Genomic DNA, 19,851 nt, shown 5'->3' with positions numbered 1-19,851 from the left:
CATTTGACATTTGAGAATCAGAGAAGTAATGGCCCAAGATCCAACAGCAAGTTTGTGACACACTTGGTTCAAGGACTTAGATCACCTGATGCCTCAATCCAGAATTCATTCTACTCTACTGCATATAGTCTCCTGGCTGCCCAAGGACATATGTACAACTGGGGCACCACTTGGGGGATGCCAGTTGGGTGACAGAATCTTCAGCAAAAATCTTTCCTTAATCTGAAGCTGCTCTCCAATTCCAAAAAGTACATGGTGCTCTGTTCAGTGCTGAGATTAGACTTTACATGCACGATCACTTCAAAGTCGAAATTTAAGTTATTATACTCTATTATACAGCAAGTCTTCTGTGAAAGCTTATTTCATCTACTCTCTCTTGGAAGGAGATTATCGTCATGCTCTGTTGCTTTAAGCACATACCATTTTCCCAGTGATTAGGTAACTGAATCCACTGCATTTATTGGGCTTGGTTCCTGCCAGCACCAGGAAGATGGGGAAAAAATGCAAATGCCAATGTTTCCTAAAGTTAAAAGTACGCACAACACACACTTTTTATCAGGCCTTGCTTCTCCTCTTTGATCAGCCGTCAGAAACTATCTTTCCTAGGCGGTCAGGACTGGGCAGCGTCAGCACACACTCTCTACCAATGACAGGTGGTAATAGAGAGGGTGCGAGCCCCGGCCCCGGCAGGCGGCCCTGCCTCTGATAATGGCCAAAGCATTGAGGTGATAACCGTTAGTAAACACTCCGACAGCCGGTGACTCCATACATCAGCAAAGAGGGCCAGATAATCCCGAGCTCTTCTGACCAGACAAAGGCCCTTGGCCAGCCGGCTGGGATTTATATGTGTGGCAAGGGTCACTACTGGCTCCTGAATGTCATCAGCCAAGTTTGGCTTTGATTTATCTCTTGCCTAATTGTTGGGTAGATTTCTGGTGCTGGGAGAATGGGAGACATCTATAAATGTATCTCCCCAAGAAGAGGCCCACCTTGGGACGGGGTTGCTGGGAATCGGCTTGTCAGGTAGGACCCAGGAATGGGGAGCTGCCCTGTACCACCCTCTCTCCCCATCAAGTAGGGTCAGGATGGATCTGGAGAGCCAGGCACTGGTAGTGGGGGTAGGGTGCTCCGAGTGTCAGCCCTCCAAGGGCCTGAACTGTGCAGTCATGCCTTGGCAGTGCCAAGCCCAGAGCCAACACCAGACCAGCATTAGCAACAACTTAAAGGTGCCCAGTCCCTAAAGACACACGGGGACTGATGACAGAAGCTAAGATTTTGATTCCCCTCCCCGCTCACAAAGTCATGTTAGGCCAGTCCCTCTATCTCCTTTTCCCATCTCTGAAGGAGAACTAACAACCCTGCCTTGAAGGAATGAAAGGTGAAGCAAGGTTCCTGCCAGGAGCCTGTGTTCCCCTCTAGTGCTGCCCCGCTCTTAACTGACAACAGCAAGGGCTACAGCATCATTGTTTCTCCAAAGACTCTGCCTGGGACACGTACGCCTAGTGATTTCCAGCTGAGGGAATTAATAATAAAACACAGACACTCCTGCTCCTTGTACTCTCAGGGCTGGGGCGGGGGCGGCTTTCTTATGGGCAGACATGTCTCAGAGCCTGTCTCAGGAATGGGGAATGCCCTTTCCTTTTGTCACTTCCCAAGAGCAGCGTGCCTGCCTTTAGAAAGGCACTCAGTCAGCGTTCGTACACGCTACTCTTAGAGGTCAGGGCGGCCAAGCATATAGCAGGGCCAAGAGGAGAAGAAAACAAAATAAGTCAGCAAGATGTTACAGCAAGAAAGGTTCAGGTAAGAGGGTGGGCCTGGACTGTGACAGATGGCAAAGGCCAGAGGAGCAGTAGCGTTTGAGGGACAAAACAACAGCACACAGGAGGAAAGAAGCATGCGCTGGTGGAGAATGGAAACAGATCTGGACCTAAATGTAGGCTCTAACACATTTCTTCTGATCCTCTGAAACCTCATCCGTACAAACTGAAAAGCAATACAATTCTACAGGGTTGTTGTGAGAATTCCATTAGATAAATGCACAATCACCTGGCACATAGTAAGTGCTCTGCACAGGAAGGGTGTGCTCATGTATATGTTAATAATAACAAATAGGTACAACTTTATACCACTGGAAGCATCATCATAAATTTTGACTATCACAATGATCCTGAGAGGCAGTTCAGGTACTACTCCAATTATGAGAGAGGAGCTGGACGCTCAGAGAGATTAAATGGCATGCTGGAAGTCTCTAAGTGACAGATCCAGAACACAGGCCCCTGATTCTTCCCTTGGAGTTCATTCTATCAGTTTACACATTGCTTCCCTGAGCTGCTTCTGCATATGGAGAAATCACCTCGTCTTTTCTAACTTGTTCTGAGAACTCTTGTCACCTTCAACCAATACCTTTAAAAAAATCTTTCCCACTGCTGGGTGCTCAGTCGTTTAAGCATCCAACTCTTGATTTTGGCTCAGGTCATGATCTTATGGTTCGTGAGCTTGAGCCCCGAGTCAGGCTCTGCGCTGACAATGTGGAGCCTGCTTGAGATTATCTCTCCCCCTTCTCTGCCCCTCTGCTGTGCTCGCTCTCTCTCTCTCTCTCTCTCTCTCAAAATAAATAAATAAACTTAAAACAAAAATCTTTCCCACTCCCAACCAACCCAGCTTCCTTGGAGTATCATGGTAATGATGATGATCCTCATGGTAATTATCCTGTCTGTTGGATGGTACACAGGAGGGAAAAAACAGTGAAAGAAGATAGAATATGTTCTCTCTCTTTTTTTTTTAATTTTTTTAATGTTTATTTATTTTTAAGAGACAGAGAAACAGAGCATGAGCAGGGGAGGGACAGAGAGAGAAGGAGGCACAGAATCCGAAGCAGGATCCAGGCTCCGAGCCGTCGGCACAGAGCCCGATGCGGGGCTCGAACTCACGAAGCGCAAGATCATGACCTGAGCCGAAGTTGGACGCCCAACCAACCGAGCCACCCAGGCGCCCCGAATATGTTCTCTCTTAACATGGGCATTACTAGGATGCTGTTGGTAGGAGGCTGGGGATACAAAAAGCATCCAGCAAAGGAGCATTGGACCATTTCTACTGTCCTGAGAACTCACAGAGAGGATACAATCAGTGGTCCTGCTTATTGTGCTGGAAGGAATCCCAGTAGAGCCCCCTCCCTTGTCCTTCCTTCCACCCCGGCCAGTGCAGATGAGGACAGCAAAGGAGCTCCTGCATTCTCCCATCCCAGTCTTGGGGAGAGAGAGTTGCAGGTGTGTGTGTGTCAGCAGGGGCTGGGGTTAAGAGGCCAAGCCCTTAGAGAGTGAGGTCACCTCCTCGCTCTCAGGCAACCGCACATCTTGTCGGTGTTGTCGGCACCGCTATCATTCATCGGGTTGGCCCAGAGACACTCCATCAGATGAGCGGGCCCTCTGCGTCCCATTATGGGAGAAAGGGTCAGTTTCAAGGGGAAAGGACACTTAGTGCAGGCCGTTTTCAAAGCACAAAATATACATTCTTAGCAACAAAGATCTTTTGTGGAAGCAATGTTCTGCTATTTGCAAAGCCCCCTTACTTTTACGATTTCAGTTAACTCACACGTTCATCAAATATTGATTAGTGTCCACTACGATTATGAGTCAAGCATTGTACTGAGGTATGAGGATACACAGTGAGCCAAAAAATAAAAATAAAAAATAAGTTCATGGTCCTTCACAAAACTCTGGGAAGCAGCAGCTGTCACCACTTTACAGATTTATCTTTCACTGAGTCTGAGGGAGAGAGGTGAGGTAGCTTAAGGGCACGGGCTTTCGATGTAATAGTCTTCCTGGGACTCCCTCCCCTCAGGGCTGCCACCCAGCCTGCTATTCTCTGCACAGCATTTTCTAAGATTTAGTTCAAGTCTCACCTGCTCCGTGAAACCTTGAGTGACTACCCAAGTTATAATGGGTGCTGTTTCATAAAGCCTGACTGTATGACAGGCCCTTTACCTCTCTGGTGAAGCTGATGAAAGCGATAAACTTAACCTGAAAAATGTGTTTGCACACATGAAATTATGTAAGCAATGTCATAAAACACTGTAAAGGGATTGTGTTTCTGTATGCTTCTGAAGCCCCACTTTGGATCCCAGGTGGTATCATTCCCATCCTGCCTTATATTATTCTCATGATCTGCTCTCCAGCCTAGTTTAGAAGCTCCTCGAGGGCATGGATTCCTCCATAATCCATAAGTCTGTAGTAAGTACAGGACTTTGGGCATCATGCTTACTCAAAATATGTTTGCTTATCAACTGATTATGACAACCTGAGAAACACCCTTTGGAGTCGATACCCTTTGAGTAGGATCCCAGAACCTAAACATCTAGGGCCAGGATTGGGAGGAATGGGATGGAGGTAGGTAGAAAAGGGGGCTAAAACTAAATAAGTTAGGAAGGAGGTTATAAGTGAGCAGAAAACAATGTCACAATATCCCTCTGCTGACTTCTGTGCATTTATTTTAGATTTGAGACCCTGGGAATTGGAAGAACCAAACAATGTGCCTTGGATGGCACAGAGAGCCAGGCTCATACAGGTGAGCTTCCCGAATTCTGCTTCCCAGCTTGGCATCCTGTGTTACACTCTTTCCCCAGAGGAGAAATGGGTCAGGTTCTTGGGTTTCACAAACCCATTAAAGACATGCTGTGACAGCTGGTAAGCCTGCAGATCCTGGGGAGCCTAGGGGAACACGTGCTCTGTCTTTTGTATACCATTGTCGAGGGGCAACGAAGCTTGAGGGAAAGAGGAGGTATGGGGGAGGTGGGGTGTTCCTCTGAGCTGATAGTGTCTAATCACACCATAGCTATTCAGGAGACTGTGACACAGCCTTCCCTTTGCATCAATTAGGTTCGGCCCAGGATCTGGATCTTGATGAGAGCCTGTTGATCGGATTTCCAGCCACCAGGGAGGCCAAGTAGCAAGAACAAAACTCATCGTTAAACAATTCTCTTCAAGACATAAGCCCTTCTAGGTGAGAGCTCATGACAATAATGATGTCCACAATAACTAAGAAATGAATCCAGGTGGGATGAAAGCAGCCACTGGAGAACTTCCTTGCCCGTTCTCTGAACTAGCTCGCTAAACTGAACTTGAGCCTGGTGCTGTGGGGGAGAGCTCCTCCCCTGTTCGTTCTGTATAAGCACAGGCTGAAGACATTAGCTTTATTTGGTTACCGGATGTGGCCACTGGCATATTTCACTATGTCAGTATGCACTATGTTGGTTCTGACTAACAGAGATTGGTTCACTGTAGGAAGGTGAGAGAATATGAGGACCCTGTCTGTACCTCTCAATCCTTTAGGATGGTTCCCAAGATAACCATGATCCCATACCCACAGACATGGTACAAAGCAAAGGGACCCAGACTCTGGAAGTCTTTTATGAGTCAAGATTATCTAATGTGACAGTGTGCCATGTTTGTTCCATATTCATCCATTTGGCCGTGGGGTTTGGATTTTAGGGTTGGGCCATTTTTAAAGGATTTGCTACTCCATTGGGGCCCCTGGTTGGCTCCGTTGGAAGAGCACACGACTCTTGATCTCAGGGTCATTGAATTCAAGGCCCAAGTTAGGTTTAGAGATTACTTAAATATATAAAACTTAAAAAAAAAAAAAAAAAAAAAAAAAAAAAGGATCTTCTGAACCCCAGTTCAGAAGTGAATTGAGCAAGAGAAAGGAAAGGTACCAGCAAAGTAGAGAAATGCCTGCACTAATGTTGGCAAGCCAGGATATGCTGACATTCCAGATGTGATGATGTTGTGCACATCTGTTCTCACAGGCCCTTGGGGCCACTACTGGGAAAGGATTATTCATCATTCATCATAGGTCCATGACTAGACTGCCCTGTGTGACCAACACATCGAGGGGTCCTAAGTCAGAGAACAGGAGTTCAACAGTAAATAAGATGCCAAGATTTCTTTGCAATTTAACAGAGTAGTTGTTTTGGCAACTGCTTTCACAAGTGCAATGTATGATCACAACTCCCATGTTAAAGATTAGAATACAAATCACAACTCAAGACATCTAGGTTACAAGTAGACTCCTCCCATGAACTTTTCTGGTTATTCTAGTCTTAACTTCCCCACTTACCACATGGACAATAAATGACTGACCCCACATAAGAGGTTCATTATGTTAGCACGAATGGTTTCAAATGTAATTAATAGTCATACACAGAGTACTGGTGAAATGGTGTTTGATGTATCCTAGAGTAAAAGGTACCACATTTCATCTTCTGGGAATCAGAAAACATAATTAAGTATTCATACCATATGTGTCTTTTTGTTTGTTTGTTTTCTTAATTAAAGGCATATGGTAAGCAGAAGACCTGGGTTCAAATGCCATTTCCTGCTGTTTTCTCACTGTATGACCTTGGGCAAGTCATTTAGCCTCTTTGGACCTTGGTTTCTTTACCAGCTAAAGTGGGTTGAATTGCATTTTCCCCCAAAATAAGAATATGACCTTGTTTAGAAATAGGGTCTTTGTGGACATAATTAAGGATCGAAGATGAGAGTATCCTAGAGTTACAGTGAGTTCTAAATGCAGTGAAAGGAGCATCCTTACAAGAGAAAGGAGAGGGAGATCAAAGAACGGGAAGAAGGCCATGTGAAGACAGAGGCAGAGAGCAGACTTCTGCTGTAACAAGATGAGGAATACTGGGAGCCACCAGAAGCTGGAAGAGGTAAAGAAAGATTCTCCTTTAGAACCTTTGGAGGGAGTGTGACCTTGCTGACACCTTAATTTTGAACTTGTGGCCTCTAGAAGTCTGAGAGAATAAAATTCTATTGTTTTAAGTCACCAGGTCCGTGGTAATTTGGTACGGCAGCCCTAGGAAAGGAATACATGTATAAAACAGGGAAATGAATATTTGCCTTCTAGGTTATCGTGAGCATCTGATCAGATAGTACATAAAAGAGTGCCTCGTAAAACTGCACAGGGCCGCAAGAATACAGAGGACTACCCTCGGACTATGTGTGCAGCTCTTTGGAGTGGCATGGGATTCAGTGAAAGGTTTAGAAAGTGAAGAAAGTGACCGGGGACACCTCTAGGCCAGAAGACAAGAAGCTAGAGGAGAGGTACTGGTGTGGGAGCGCCATCATTTTATTTATTTATTTATTTATTTATTTATTTATTTATTTGTTTATTTATTTATTTATTTATTATTTTATGTTTGTTTATTTTTGAGAGCGAGAGAGACCGAGCATGAGAAGGGGAGGGGCCGAGAGGGGGACACAGAATCCAAAGCAGGCTCCAGGCTCTGAGCTGTCAACACAGAGCCTGACACAGGGCTCAAACTCACAGACCACAAGATTTTGACCCGAGCTGAAGTCGGAGGCTTAACAAGCTAAGTCACCCAGGCCCCTATGGGAGCTCCATTATTAAAGCTGAGTGGTTCTGTGTGGTCACACAGCAAAGGCCTTTGATGGGGACTTAAGGCACAGAACTGGGTGCATGTCCCCCACTTCTCTGAGGATGTCTGCAGGGGGCCCAGGAGGGCAGGGCAGGTGGCCTCTTAGCTCCGAGGTTAGTTCCTTTCCATCCTTGTGATGTCCCTACAGCCGTAGGCAGGGACAGGATGTTTTAGCTCCTAAATTCTTTAATAAACGAATAGAATCATACTCAACACAGGTAAGGATAATATGAGATAGGCTGCTGCCGGTGGGAATACTACTGCCATAAACTACCTGAAGGACAGTTTGGCAATATGTATGGAGACTTTTAAAAACATGCCCAATTACTGATCCAGGGATTCCATTTCCAGAAATCTAGCCCAACTAAATACGATGCCAACATGGTAAGATGATAAGATGATCATCTTAGGTATGATCAGATGCCTTCATGCATAAAGATGCTCACTGCCACCTTAACACGGCCTTAAAATAAGGTAGTTGTTAAGTAAATTATACTTGCTTCTTGCAGAATATTATGTAGTCATGAAAAATAATGTTTATAAGAGGGAAAATTCTTTAAGATATCATATTTAATAAAAGAAGCCAAACAAAATTATAGAGTTCATACTACTGAGCAATGTAAAGGAAACATAGGCAAACATTTTTGGAAATTTATGACTAAGTGTTAATCATGGTCGTAGTTGGGTTACCATGGACCCTTCTGTTACAGATTATACCTGTCTATATATTTCCTGTGATGTTGGCAATCAGTATAAAACAAATAAATAAACATGAAAAAGCTGAGAGAGAGAAAAAATGCCCTGTGCTAAAGCATCTGTGCTGGGACCCAGACAGCAGCCCCATGAGGAGCACTTGAGGGGAGGACCTGAGTGCTGAGTCGCCTCCCCTGCACTTGGACTTGACTCAGCTGAAGGCAGGTGAGCCTGCAGCTCCATGGCCCTTATTTGACTCCTCTCCCAGTGTCCATCACTGGCTGAATGTGATGTTGACTCATCCCTGTGTACACTTGACATATTTCCTTTAAGTTCGTGTCAGGAATGTGCACCAACTTGTGTGTGAAAATGGCGGAAACAATTCTACCTCTGTACAAATTTCATACATCAGATCAGAAAGGACCAGAAGAGCAACTCTGGAAGGAGTCCACTTTTTTTTTTCAATATATGAAATTTATTGTCAAATTGGTTTCCATACAACACCCACTGCTTGGAAGGAGTCCATTTTTAAATCGAGTCCCTTTATCTGTCATCTTTGTCCGGCCCTGTCATCCCAGCCCCCAACCTTTTGATAAACAGGACACAGCTTGCTAGGAGACGCCCTTTCATGATTGTCAAGGAATGTCTGAGCCCCTCACACATCATTAGGAGGTCATTGAACAGGGCCCCTGACTTTTGCCTGGGAGCCCAGGAGATCAGTCATCACTGAAGGGCCCACTAAGGAGAATTTCAACTGGCTCCACACTCAGAGCAGACCTGGAGGTGCCTCCGACAGAAGAGCTTTCCAAGTCAGGCTGACACTGGCATTTCCCAGACAGGATCTCAGAGATCCTTTCCCCCTCTGCTTTAAAACAGACACAATCAAGATTTCTATCCTTCCAAGTGGGAAGAGAAGGATCATTTTGTAGCTAGACTGCAATGAAAATATTCTCTGCAGGACGCTCTGCCCTGCTTCTGAGGGTAGAGAGAAAATGTACACACGGCACTCTGTTATAGGACTCCTATGGCAAGGCTCAGAATACACCGTAAGACAAACTATATCCTCGGAAACCTAACATCTCCTTGAATGGAAAAACTTCATGGAACTGTATCTCTCAGGACAAGTAAGCACTGGGTTTTCTAGAACAGTCTGGCTCCCAAATAATTAGTTCTGTGATCAGATCGGAGAGCAAGGAAGGCAAAAGAACTAACATTTGTTACCTATTTTGTGCTAGGCATTGTCACTTTATAAGACATTATCTCACAGAAATTACCCCAACAGGTCTATGAGAATGTGCTAACATTTCCATTTTACAGATCAAGAAACTGTGGCAGAGAAAGGTAAAATTTTGCTTAAGAGGACAATGTCAAGGGTATGGTTAAGATTTGGATTCTAGGGGCACCTGGGTGGCTCAGTCAGTTAAGTGTCCGACTTCGGCTCAGGTCACGATCTCATAGTTTGTGGGTTCAAGTCCCACGTCAGGCTCTGTGCTGGCAGCTCAGAGCCTGGAACCTGCTTCAGATTCTGTGTCTCCCTCTCTCTCTGCGCCTCCCCCACTTGCACTCTGTCTCTCTCTCAAAAATGAACATTAAAAAAAAAAAAAAAAAAAAGATTCGGATTCTAGGTCCAAAGCCTATACTTTCCCAACTAAAATTCAGGCTGGATTTTCATTCTGAAAATATGGCTGCAGTACTAATAAGCGGTTTTTCAGTTTAGTCTTTCTAGTCCAGGATTTTTAAGTGGTTCTTGCAGTTAGGCAGTAGTGGGGGGGGGGGGGGGGAAGGGACAGGACAAACAACCCAACCGAAATCCTGTGTTTGTCTTAACAGAGATTTCAGTGCTCCACAAATAAGCCAAATTTGAGGCTCTCAACTGAGAACTCTGAAGGCTGGAACCTGGGGCTAAGAAGTCTCCTGTTTTTATTAATTAAAGAAGATGTTTCAAAATCATCAGATTTATCACGACTGGATTTCAGATGTGAAACTCAATATACACACAGACATGCATGGCTTGTCCTTTTGGGTTATTTTTGATCCTTCCCGAGGATCTGCATTTCCTCAGATGAGATCTCTCCGCTTCCTGGGCTGGCTGAGATGTCTGGAGACCCAACGTTGCAGGCCTGGGCCCCTGCTGGCCTCAGGAATTTCAAAGGCCAGGGAGGGAAGAGTGGGCAAAGTGGCTCCAAACTGCCATTTGCTCCTCTAAGCCCCCAAGGCAGTTGCTGTGGGAAAGAAGACAGGAAGTCACCCTGTGCCGAAAGAGTGTCCTGGATGTGCCTGCAGGTCTTGGAGCTGACTGGTTTGATGCGGTGCCAAGTTTTGGTTTTGTTATTTTGGTAGTCCCCTAACCACGTGGGCTTTGAAATGATGCTCCCAGCTTGGGCATGAAGCATTGCCATTTGTAGTGTGTGGTCAGCCTTCCGCTTCTCTCTGCCATCAAAACCCATCAGCTCTCACTCCAAGGGGCAAACCTGAACCAGATTTTCAGCCGCAGGGGTCTTGGGATGAAGATTTGTGCCTGGCCTACCATTCTCACACGGGGTATATTATATAACAGGATCCGTACTTTTCAGGCCCTTACAACAAAGCTGTTCAGCAAAGACTTGGCCTCGGGGCCTGAGAAGAGCAAGATGAGAAACAGCACTGTTTGGACAACAGGGGACACCCACTGGAGCTGGGGTGTTTGGGGACGGTTTCCATCAGTCGTGGTGGTTTGACGTGGGTGGAAGACATTCCACAGTAAAGGGGACTGTCCGAGTACAAACAGGAAGGCAGGGATGCTCCTCATGTAGAGGCGGTCAGTAGAGTACACTGGGGTGGAGGGTCCCTCATGAAGAGTAATATCTCACGTGGTTTCTCAGAATCGGTGCATATTTTCACCTAATTGTTTCCTTTTGATTGCGGGATCATAGCAATTTGTACCATAAGCAGGACAGACACTGTTGATTCCATTTTACAGATGGGGATACTGAGGCTCCTGCTGAGCAAATGACTTGCCTCAGTCACCTTAGTTTCTTCTCTTTTTATTGCAGTATAGTTGACTGTCACCTTACTTTCTTGTCTCACAAGGGAGCTGTGGAACCATCGGTGAAGGTCCTCCGTGAACAAACTGACACTACAGAAATACCATCATGGTGGCCTGAGGCAGGCGCCAATACTGGATCACAGGGTAGACGGGTGATTCACCTTGCTGAAAACCTAACTAGTGCTTGCTTAGGCCCCCTGTCCTACAGAGACTTCCTTGACTTTTGGCCTCGTTTCCAGTCTTGCAGCCCATGGGGGTGTGGGTGGAGGTGGGGGTTCAGCTTGGTATCACTTGAATTTATTGTACAAGGTGTGTCCATAGCTTGTTCCACACCTGAAACAGTGGGGGTGCCTGGGAATTGTCATTTCCTGCCTTGACATGTCCAAGTGTTTGTTCAGCCCTGGCTGGTCACACTGACTCATCAGCCCAGGCATGGAAACCAGGGAGGATGTAGGGAAAGGTTGAGAAGCTGCAGGAGCAAACAGGGGGAGCAATGAGGTGCAGAAATCTTAACAATGACAATAATCCCTGAGACTGCACCTCTGCTTTACCCTTTACAAAGTGCTTTTACTCTCTTAATCTTCACAACACCCTTAGAGACGAAGGCACCCCTAGAGAGGAAAGCTACTAGATACCTCTAGTCCTGGTTTCACAGCTGAGGAAGTAAGTGCAGGGAGTTAAGTGAGGGGCGGAGAGGAGTTTGGAGAACTCAGTCCTGCTACACCTTTGCTACTCAAAGTGTGAGCCACTGGCCAGCACAGCAGCATCACCTGGAGGCCTGGGAGCAATGCAGGCCTCTGCCCCAGGAAGCAGAGTGCGCACTGGAATCCCACCCCCAGGGAGCTGTGTGTAACTAAAGGTGGAGAGGGCTGCTGACGCTGCCCTCCCCTCACTCTGCCCTGGTTCCTCAGAGTATATCTGGTTCTTCTTCTTCTTCTTTTTAAAAAATGTTTATTTACTTATTTTTGAGAGGGAGGGGGGGGGGAGAGAGAGAGAGAGAGAGAGAGAGAGAGAGAGAGAGAGAATCCCAAGCAGGCTCTGCACCGAGAGTGTAGAGCCTGACGTGGGGCTCAAACTCATGAGTGCTGAGATCATAACCTGAGCCGAAATCAAGAGTCAGAGCTTAACCACTGCATCACCCGAGCGCCCAGAGTATACCTGGTTCTATCTACTTATTTAAAGACCAGGAAATTGAGGCCCAGGGAGAGGATGGGACGTGGCCTGCTATACAAGCAGGAGCAGACAGAACCTTGGTCTCGCAAATCAGTCCTGGGTCCACTTAATCCAACTGACATTCAACTGCTGTTGGCCTTTCCTTTCCTCCTCCCTCTCTACAAATTCAACCCTCAAACTGCTCTCAGCTGCCAGTCCCTTGGCCTCCCCCCTCAGTTCCAGCCTTGTGTTAAGTGTTAACACAAGTTCTAGGGCCTAGGGTTAACACTCTATTAAAGCCAATAGGGAAGCTGAGACCTCCTGCTACCGTGGAGGAGCCAAGCAGGAGTGCGGGGCACCCAGGGGCTCCTGGCATAGCTGCCCAGGGCTGGCCACAGCTCAGCCAGCCCTCCCCCCGCCCCCCCCCCTGCCCCCGCCTCTCCCCTCATGGCCTTACTGCCTTTAGGAGAGGGCTGGGAAACCCCTGCTTACCTGTGGAGGAGATACTGCACAGGCCTTATAAAATGTCCACTTCATTAGGAAGTGTGAAAAATGCCCAAATAAACTGTGTTAAGCCGGTTATGATTTCCCCTCCACTCACTGGTCTCCCTGGGTGCCAAGTTTGGCGCCTGTGAGTAAAGCGATTCCTAGGCCTTGGCGGGAGCCTGGGGCCAGGATTCCCCCTCCCTTCCCTCACTTCTAGTCCATTGAGGCCAATCAGGATGTTATTCATTTCCCTAGCTGAGAAGCAAGTTCAAAAGGGCCAGCAGAGCTCCTCTGCTCTGTCCCAGTGTGAGAAATGCCAATCTTTCCCATGAGGAGGAAGCCACATATTTTGTTTCTGCTACATTCATACAAGGAGTAGCCTAGAACGAGTGTGTGTGTGTGTGTGTGTGTGTGTGTGTGTGTGTGTGTGTGCGCGCGCATGCGTGCAGAAACCTAGCTTTTTATCTCTGGACCTATGGTTCATAATGGATCCAGAGATCAGAGTCATCCATAAGTAGAGAGGCGAAAAAAGCCAAGGCGCCAAGAGGCCCCTAGGAGGGGCCTGGAAACCTCCTGTTACTCTCTCAGACAGACACAGACCTGTCATCCAACCTTGAGTTAGGGCTAACAGCTGAACAAAAGAATTTCTCATTGTGCTTCATTTGAGTTTCAGAAATGCCTTTAGGGTTGAAAAGCTACTAGAAGAGCTTTCTTACATCCCTCAGACTGTTAAAAAAAAAGTAAATAAGTAAGAACCAAGTATATTTATTGTAGAAACACCTACCAAATAGCTAAATGAACTTGCAAATTCACCAAAACTCTCCTGGGCAAGTCATTAACCCTTTCTGGGCCTCCCTTTAAAATAATGAGGCCTGGGGGCACTTGGGTGGATCAGTCGGTTAAGCATCCGACTGGCTCAGGTCATGATCTCACGGTTCATGAGTTCGAGCCCCACATCAGGCTCTGTGCTGACAGCTCACAGCCTGGAGTCTGCTTTGGATTCTGTGTCTCCCTCTCTCTCTGACCCTCCCCTGCACATGCTCTCTCCCTCTCTCTCTCTCTCTCTCTCTCAAAAATAAACATTAAAAAAATTATAAAAAATAAAAATAAAATAAAATAATGAGGCCTGGATAAGAGCTCTATGATCTTCAGAAATGACTCTCCTGCTCTCAAGATCCAAAATGGGTGGTGGCACCTGGTTTACTGGGTGAACTAGCCGTCCTCCTCCTCCCCTGCCCAGCAGCTGCTGCCTGTACTCTTTGAATCTAGCTGCTATCTCTTCTCTTCATTTAGTACCTTCTTCTTATTTTAAAAACCATTGTGAGATAGCGGTGTGGGGCAGATCTCTTGGACAGATGAGGTGGTTGTAAGGTCACTGAGCTCTCTGTTGGTAGAAAGAGCACTTGCTTAAGAGTGAGAAACCAAGTGCTAGTTCCGGTGCTGTGTGACCTTGTGCAAGTCACTTCCTGGAACCTTGGTCTCTGCACTGTAAAAGAGGAATACTAATGCTAGTTATTATTATGACTAGCTATTCATAATTCCCAAAATTATGCTAAGATTCAAATGACAATGTATGTGATAGAGCCTTTGAGACTATAATGGTAATCAGTATGTAAAGTATTGATTTTACCCTTAGAAGCCAGATGGCTTTATGCTGGTGTTCTCACTACTTCCCTCTAGATCCTTTGAGACTTAAGGATAATGTCTAAGCTGTCTGGCTTCTGGAGGTGGGGAATGTCCACACAGCTCAGCACACTGCTTGATTCTAAAATGGGAATGTGAAGTTACCAATCGTGTTTTCACTGGAGCATTAATACTGCACGAGACACTTAACTGCTCTCCTCCAGGGTCAACGGACCTCACCCTGAAATTATTATTCTGATGTCCCAGAGATATCCAAGAACAAAGAGCCTGCAGCACAGATCTTGCCACGTAATAGGTGCCTAATAAATGTTTATTGAATGAATGAATGAAAGAACTAACCTTCAGTATATTTTGATCTGAAGTGTGTATCAAGGGTCTGAAGAGGAGTGCATGAAAGCACCTCCCAGCCACCTGCCCTCCAGGCAGCACTCCCCTTAAATCTCTCATTCTAAAATAACTCCAAAAAGAGGAGGTCTCTATGCTTTTTAGAGCCACACTCCTTAGTATTCTACTCAGCAGGTACCTCTCTCTGCAATATTAAAGCAAGTACAATTAATATCTCTATTTATCCTGGAAAGATAATATCCCAAGATGAATCATTTAGGAAAGATTACTTGTCCTGACTATTCATGAATGACCATGTTTGAATTTCACAGATTTGCAATTTCACACTAGGGGCACAGACCCTCTGAACCACTTCTATGTCTAATAAAATACCTTCAGTAGAGACAAAGCCTTTCTTCTCAAAATTGATCCTGAGAATAGTTGTATTAAACATATTTCATGAACTTCACTGTGAGGGCCAGTGGGCAGTATTAGGTCCCAAACATATAAGCGAGTAGAGCCAGCTCCTACATTGGCAATAACCTACAAATGTCTTCTTTGTCTACAGATGGTGCCTCTTCCAAACTTCTTTAATAGCTTTTTAACATATGGTGGGGGCTTTTTTTTTTTTTTTTTTTTTTAATGCTGGATCACATTCAGGCCCATTATTCCATAAAATGGAGTGGGCAATCAGACTGTCTACACCAGAGGGCAGTGAGGGTGCTCTAGTCTAAATGCTTTAGAGAAGCACCGCTGGACCAATTATCTGTCTAAATGCAGGATTTCGATTGGATTCCCGAATACTCAGACAGTTGCTCAGAAACTCTCCTTTAGATTAGTGGGGTAGCACTTCCGTCTTCACATATCTGAGGAATGCCACAGAAACAATGGCTCAAATTACGGGGATTCTCTGGAACCTGAGGTGGAATCTGGCTTTGTGTAGGGTGGGAGGGTGGGTGTGATTTGTGTCACTGGAAAGTGCTCCAATGCTCTCAGGTTATTACTGAACAGCCTCTGGTGTAAAGCATCATTCCCAGATTTTCCTAATGAGAAGAATCACCCGGTGTGCTTACCGAATAAACAGATTCTCAGGCCCTTCTCCAAGAGAATCCAATGTAGTGGTCCTGGGATAGGGTCCGATTTTTACCTGGGAATTCGGGGAACCACTGCTCTAGAGTAACAGGTCCTCAAATCCAGCCTTATGGCAAAAGCATGTGACTGCCCTCCCTCCATCCTGGTAGCTCAGGACTGTCCCCTGTGGCAACTCAGATGCTACAAAGAAAAGCCGACTGTACTGGCAAATTGCTGATGACTCCCCATCCTTCCTTAGCTTTCTTTGGTTTTCCTTCTCCCTCTCTGACCACCCCCAAGTCTCTCCCAGGGCCTAGCTTGGCTCCTTCTGCTCCTCAAATTGTAGTGCTTCTAAGGCTTCTACCCTCAACCCTCTTCTCTTCTTCCTCTGTACATTTTGCCTGGGCGAGCTCATCCACTCCCAGTAGTTACGACTACCTCTGACACGCTGCCTCCCGTAACTGCACTTCTGACTCAGTTCTCTCCTGGCCTCCAAATCCACGTCACACACCAAATACACTCCACAGGCACCTTCAACTCAGTATGTCCAAAACAGATTCACTGCCTTACTTCTCTCAAACTTCTCTATTTTCTACCCGAGTGAATGCCAGCACTGTCTTCTCAGTGACTGCCCACCCAGACTTCCCCCTTTCCTCCAGACCACTGCTCAGGAAGTGCTATGGATTTTACTTCCTAAGCCTTCTCCAATCTGTCCCCTACTCCGCAGCCACTGAGTTTAGGCCCTCATCAGTTTCCATTGGGATTATTCCAACAATCTTTACACTGGTCTTTCTGTCCCTTAATATAGCTTCCCTTCATTTAATTCTTCTTAGTGCCACCAGAGTAACCTTTTCTACAATGCAAATCTGAACATTTTACTTGTCTATCCTCAGGACAAAGCCCAATCTTCATAGTACCACCGTCTCTCATCAGGTCCTGGCCAGCTCTCCAGACTCCCCGCACACCATGCCCCACCTTGAATTTTGCCCCTGTGTCCCTGCATCTGTGTCTCCCTCTGCCTGGAATGCTCTTCTCTTGCTAAGTACCACTCATCCTTGAAAACCTAGGTCAGCTGGGAAAGTTAACCACTCTTCTCAGTCTGACTTAGGTCTTCCAAAAGGCCCCCACAGCATCCTGGCTTACCTTCTTCATTGCACCTTGGTGTAGGCAATTCAACAACAGACACTTATTGGGTGCCGGGAATTTTGGTAAAGGGGACAGAGTGCAAAGGAGAACAATAAAGTATTTCCTGGTCTACCCTGCTCACTTGACTGTAAGTTCCTGGAGGGCAGCATCTGCTGCTGCTTTTTTTTTTTTTTTTCTAAATCTCTGTATTCTAAATGCACAGCATATTGCCTCAGTTCTTGTCACTTAGCAGGAAAGAAAGAAGGGAAGGAAGAAACGGAGGTTGTCTAACCTGGAGATTAAGAGAGCTGGGATTCCAGTACTCAAATATTTGCAGCACAATTTTATGAAAAAGGGAATCGATTTTTTATTTTTATTTTTTTTGAGGCCCAACAGGCAAAACAGGACACACACACAGAAGACAACATGCTGGCATATTTCGGACCAACGTGAGAAGCAGCACCAAATGACACGACAAGCTGTCTCCTGCAGCCACTTCAAGACCCAACCCGTGCTTGAGCTCCTTCATGAAGCCTTCCTAGAGTCCCCTGGGGAGGGACTGGTCCCTCTGCTACATCCCCAGAGAATCTGTGCAACCTCTGACGCAGTGCACATGTGATTGTGGCGACCTGTTCTCGTGTCTTCCTCTCAGCTTAGTGCTGTGCGTGTTTTGCCTAATTTTTGTATTCACAGAGCCTAAACATGCAGTACAGGAGATGGCTAAAGGCTCAGGCTTTTGGGCTTTTATTCTGTCACTTAATAGTTGCATATGTTGGGCAAATTAGTTAACTCTCCTGTTTCAACGTACACCTCTTTAAAATGCGACTAATAAAAAATATTAAGGCTGAAACAAATGTGCTCAGCACAGTGTCTGGCACACAGGAAATATTTCCATGTACTACCAGCCTGCTGGTCCTCATCATGACCTGGTGAAGTTCTTCTGTTTCACAAAGATGCTGAGGTACAAAGAGACTTTGCACTAGGCCATGGAGCTGGACCCTGGGGCCAGCGTTTTAGATGTCTCATACAGTGTATTTCTTCCAGGCTTAAACTTTAAAAAAAAGTTTTCTCCCTGATTTTTCAATCATGTTGAAATGAGCTGGCAATAAAAGGAAGTACTTTCTTCTCCAAGGGAATACAAGTGTTCTTTGTGAATTACATCACCTTTTCCAAAGGAATTATTTTATCAATCAGGAGAGAAGCGCAACACTCCCGGGAACTGTTTACAACAGTGCCCCTTGTCCTTTTCACTGGACTCTGCAGACCTTCTAAGTCAATTCCTTGAATTCAAAGAGGACTACGGCACTACACCACTGTCACTGTCCCAACAACAGCTCCAGCCAAATGCTGAGAAAGTGTGATGCTCAGGTGTGTGACCAAAGCAACACTCCTGGCCTCACAATTCAGTGACCTCACACGCCAATGACTTCCCCTTCATTCCAGCAGCTCACTCACCTGGATCTTGCAACTGCCTCTCCTAGTATTTTAAGCAAGAAATCCCCCATCTTGACCATGAAACTTCCTATTTGTCTATCTCCCTGACTTTATTCTTCCTGATGATGCTCTCCCACCTCGTTGAGCCGGCTAGCCCCTGGAGCCCTTCTCTATTGTCCCAATCTACTCATTCCTTCCTAGTGAAACTTCTTCACTGTCCATCCCAGATTTCAGGCTTACAGGTCCACGCGCACCCTCAACAACTCCCCTGTCACTGCTCCCCTGGTCTATCTGCCTCCCACCTGCTTTTCCACATGCATCCAAGATGATCCATCTAGTCACTGGACTCCTCTGCAACTACTCCTGGGCTCCTGGGCTGTGCTGGAGAAAATCTTGCACTTGCATCCACTGGTCCCACGACAAATTTACCAGCCAGGCCCTCCCTGCTCCTCAACCTTTTTTTTTTTTCCATTTGTTCTTGGTCAGTTCCCTCCTGTATTTCTTCCTCTTCTCAAACTCCCTAAACCTGTCACAACTTTCTCCCTCATTCTCAATAGATGACCTGTCAACTCACTGCCTTTGGGATTTCCTTTTTAGTTCTTTCTTTTAAAGATTCAGAAGTCTGTGCATCTTAAAAGCGACCAGTGTAGGGGTGACAAGCACAAACCGCGGCCCCTGAAGAATCAGCCAGCCAGCCAGTCAGGCATACTGGAAGCGGAGACTCTTCTGGTAAGAGAAAGCAGGCGAGAGGGGTGTCGGCTGGGAACACGAGGAACGCTCTTCCCGCCTTTAGTTTCCCACTGAATACGTTCTGGAGGGTTTTTGATTTTGCCCTTGTCACTTCTATTCTTCATCAGATAGCTGGTGCTGTGTGAGGCTGAGTGGCATCCTAAGGTGGAAGAAAAAGATGATTACAGCAGGCGAGTGAGCTCCTGCCCCAGGCGGGTGGTTTATAATCCGGATTACCCTGTACTGCCTCCAAACGAGAAGGGACAGGGCAGTCAGTGTTCCTGTCAGATGTGCGCTGTGCACCTGCACGAATATGTGGATCTATTTCAGAGTGATCCCAGGACTCCGAAAACACCTGTCCAAAGTGGCAGAAAGGTGCTAGAATGATGCCTCAACTCCTTGCCATGGTTGCCAAGCCTCTTGATGACCTGATCTCTGCTCACTCATCCAGACTTGCCTCTCCCGCTCCCTCCCTGTCCTTTGCATTAAACATAAGAAACCTCTTTCCGTTCCTCCGGTGGACTGTGCTCCCTTTCACCTCTGGCCTTTATATCTTCATCTTGCTCTTCCCTTGATGGCAGCTTAAACAGAACTTCTGGGGCACCTTTCCTGACTCTCCCCTAGATTAGGCCAGGTGCCCCTGCTATGCGCTCCAACAGCAAAGCCTCCTGAACCTCCCTCATCATAGTACACTCCGTAAGTATTGCTGGTGTATCTGCTTCCTCTTCTAGAA

At 46.3% G+C, this 19,851-nt stretch overlaps 1 protein-coding gene and 1 long non-coding RNA gene across 8 annotated transcripts in view; one reads left to right on the top strand and one right to left on the bottom strand.

Annotated features, from left to right (window-relative positions):
* Positions 1 to 19,851, bottom strand: part of BCAS3 (BCAS3 microtubule associated cell migration factor) — a 608,014-nt gene that overhangs the window by 25,447 nt on the left and 562,716 nt on the right. The window lies entirely within an intron of this gene.
* LOC122206501 lies at positions 4,102 to 18,168 on the top strand. The gene is made up of 4 exons (XR_006196489.1): positions 4,102 to 4,563; positions 4,875 to 4,998; positions 11,198 to 11,297; positions 17,343 to 18,168. It is a non-coding gene; the product is annotated as an uncharacterized LOC122206501 (long non-coding RNA).

The sequence above is a fragment of the Panthera leo genome, chromosome E1 (assembly GCF_018350215.1).
Source record: "Panthera leo isolate Ple1 chromosome E1, P.leo_Ple1_pat1.1, whole genome shotgun sequence".
In the NCBI taxonomy this organism is placed as follows: Eukaryota; Metazoa; Chordata; class Mammalia; order Carnivora; family Felidae; genus Panthera; species Panthera leo.
This window is presented reverse-complemented; position numbering and strand designations above follow the sequence as displayed.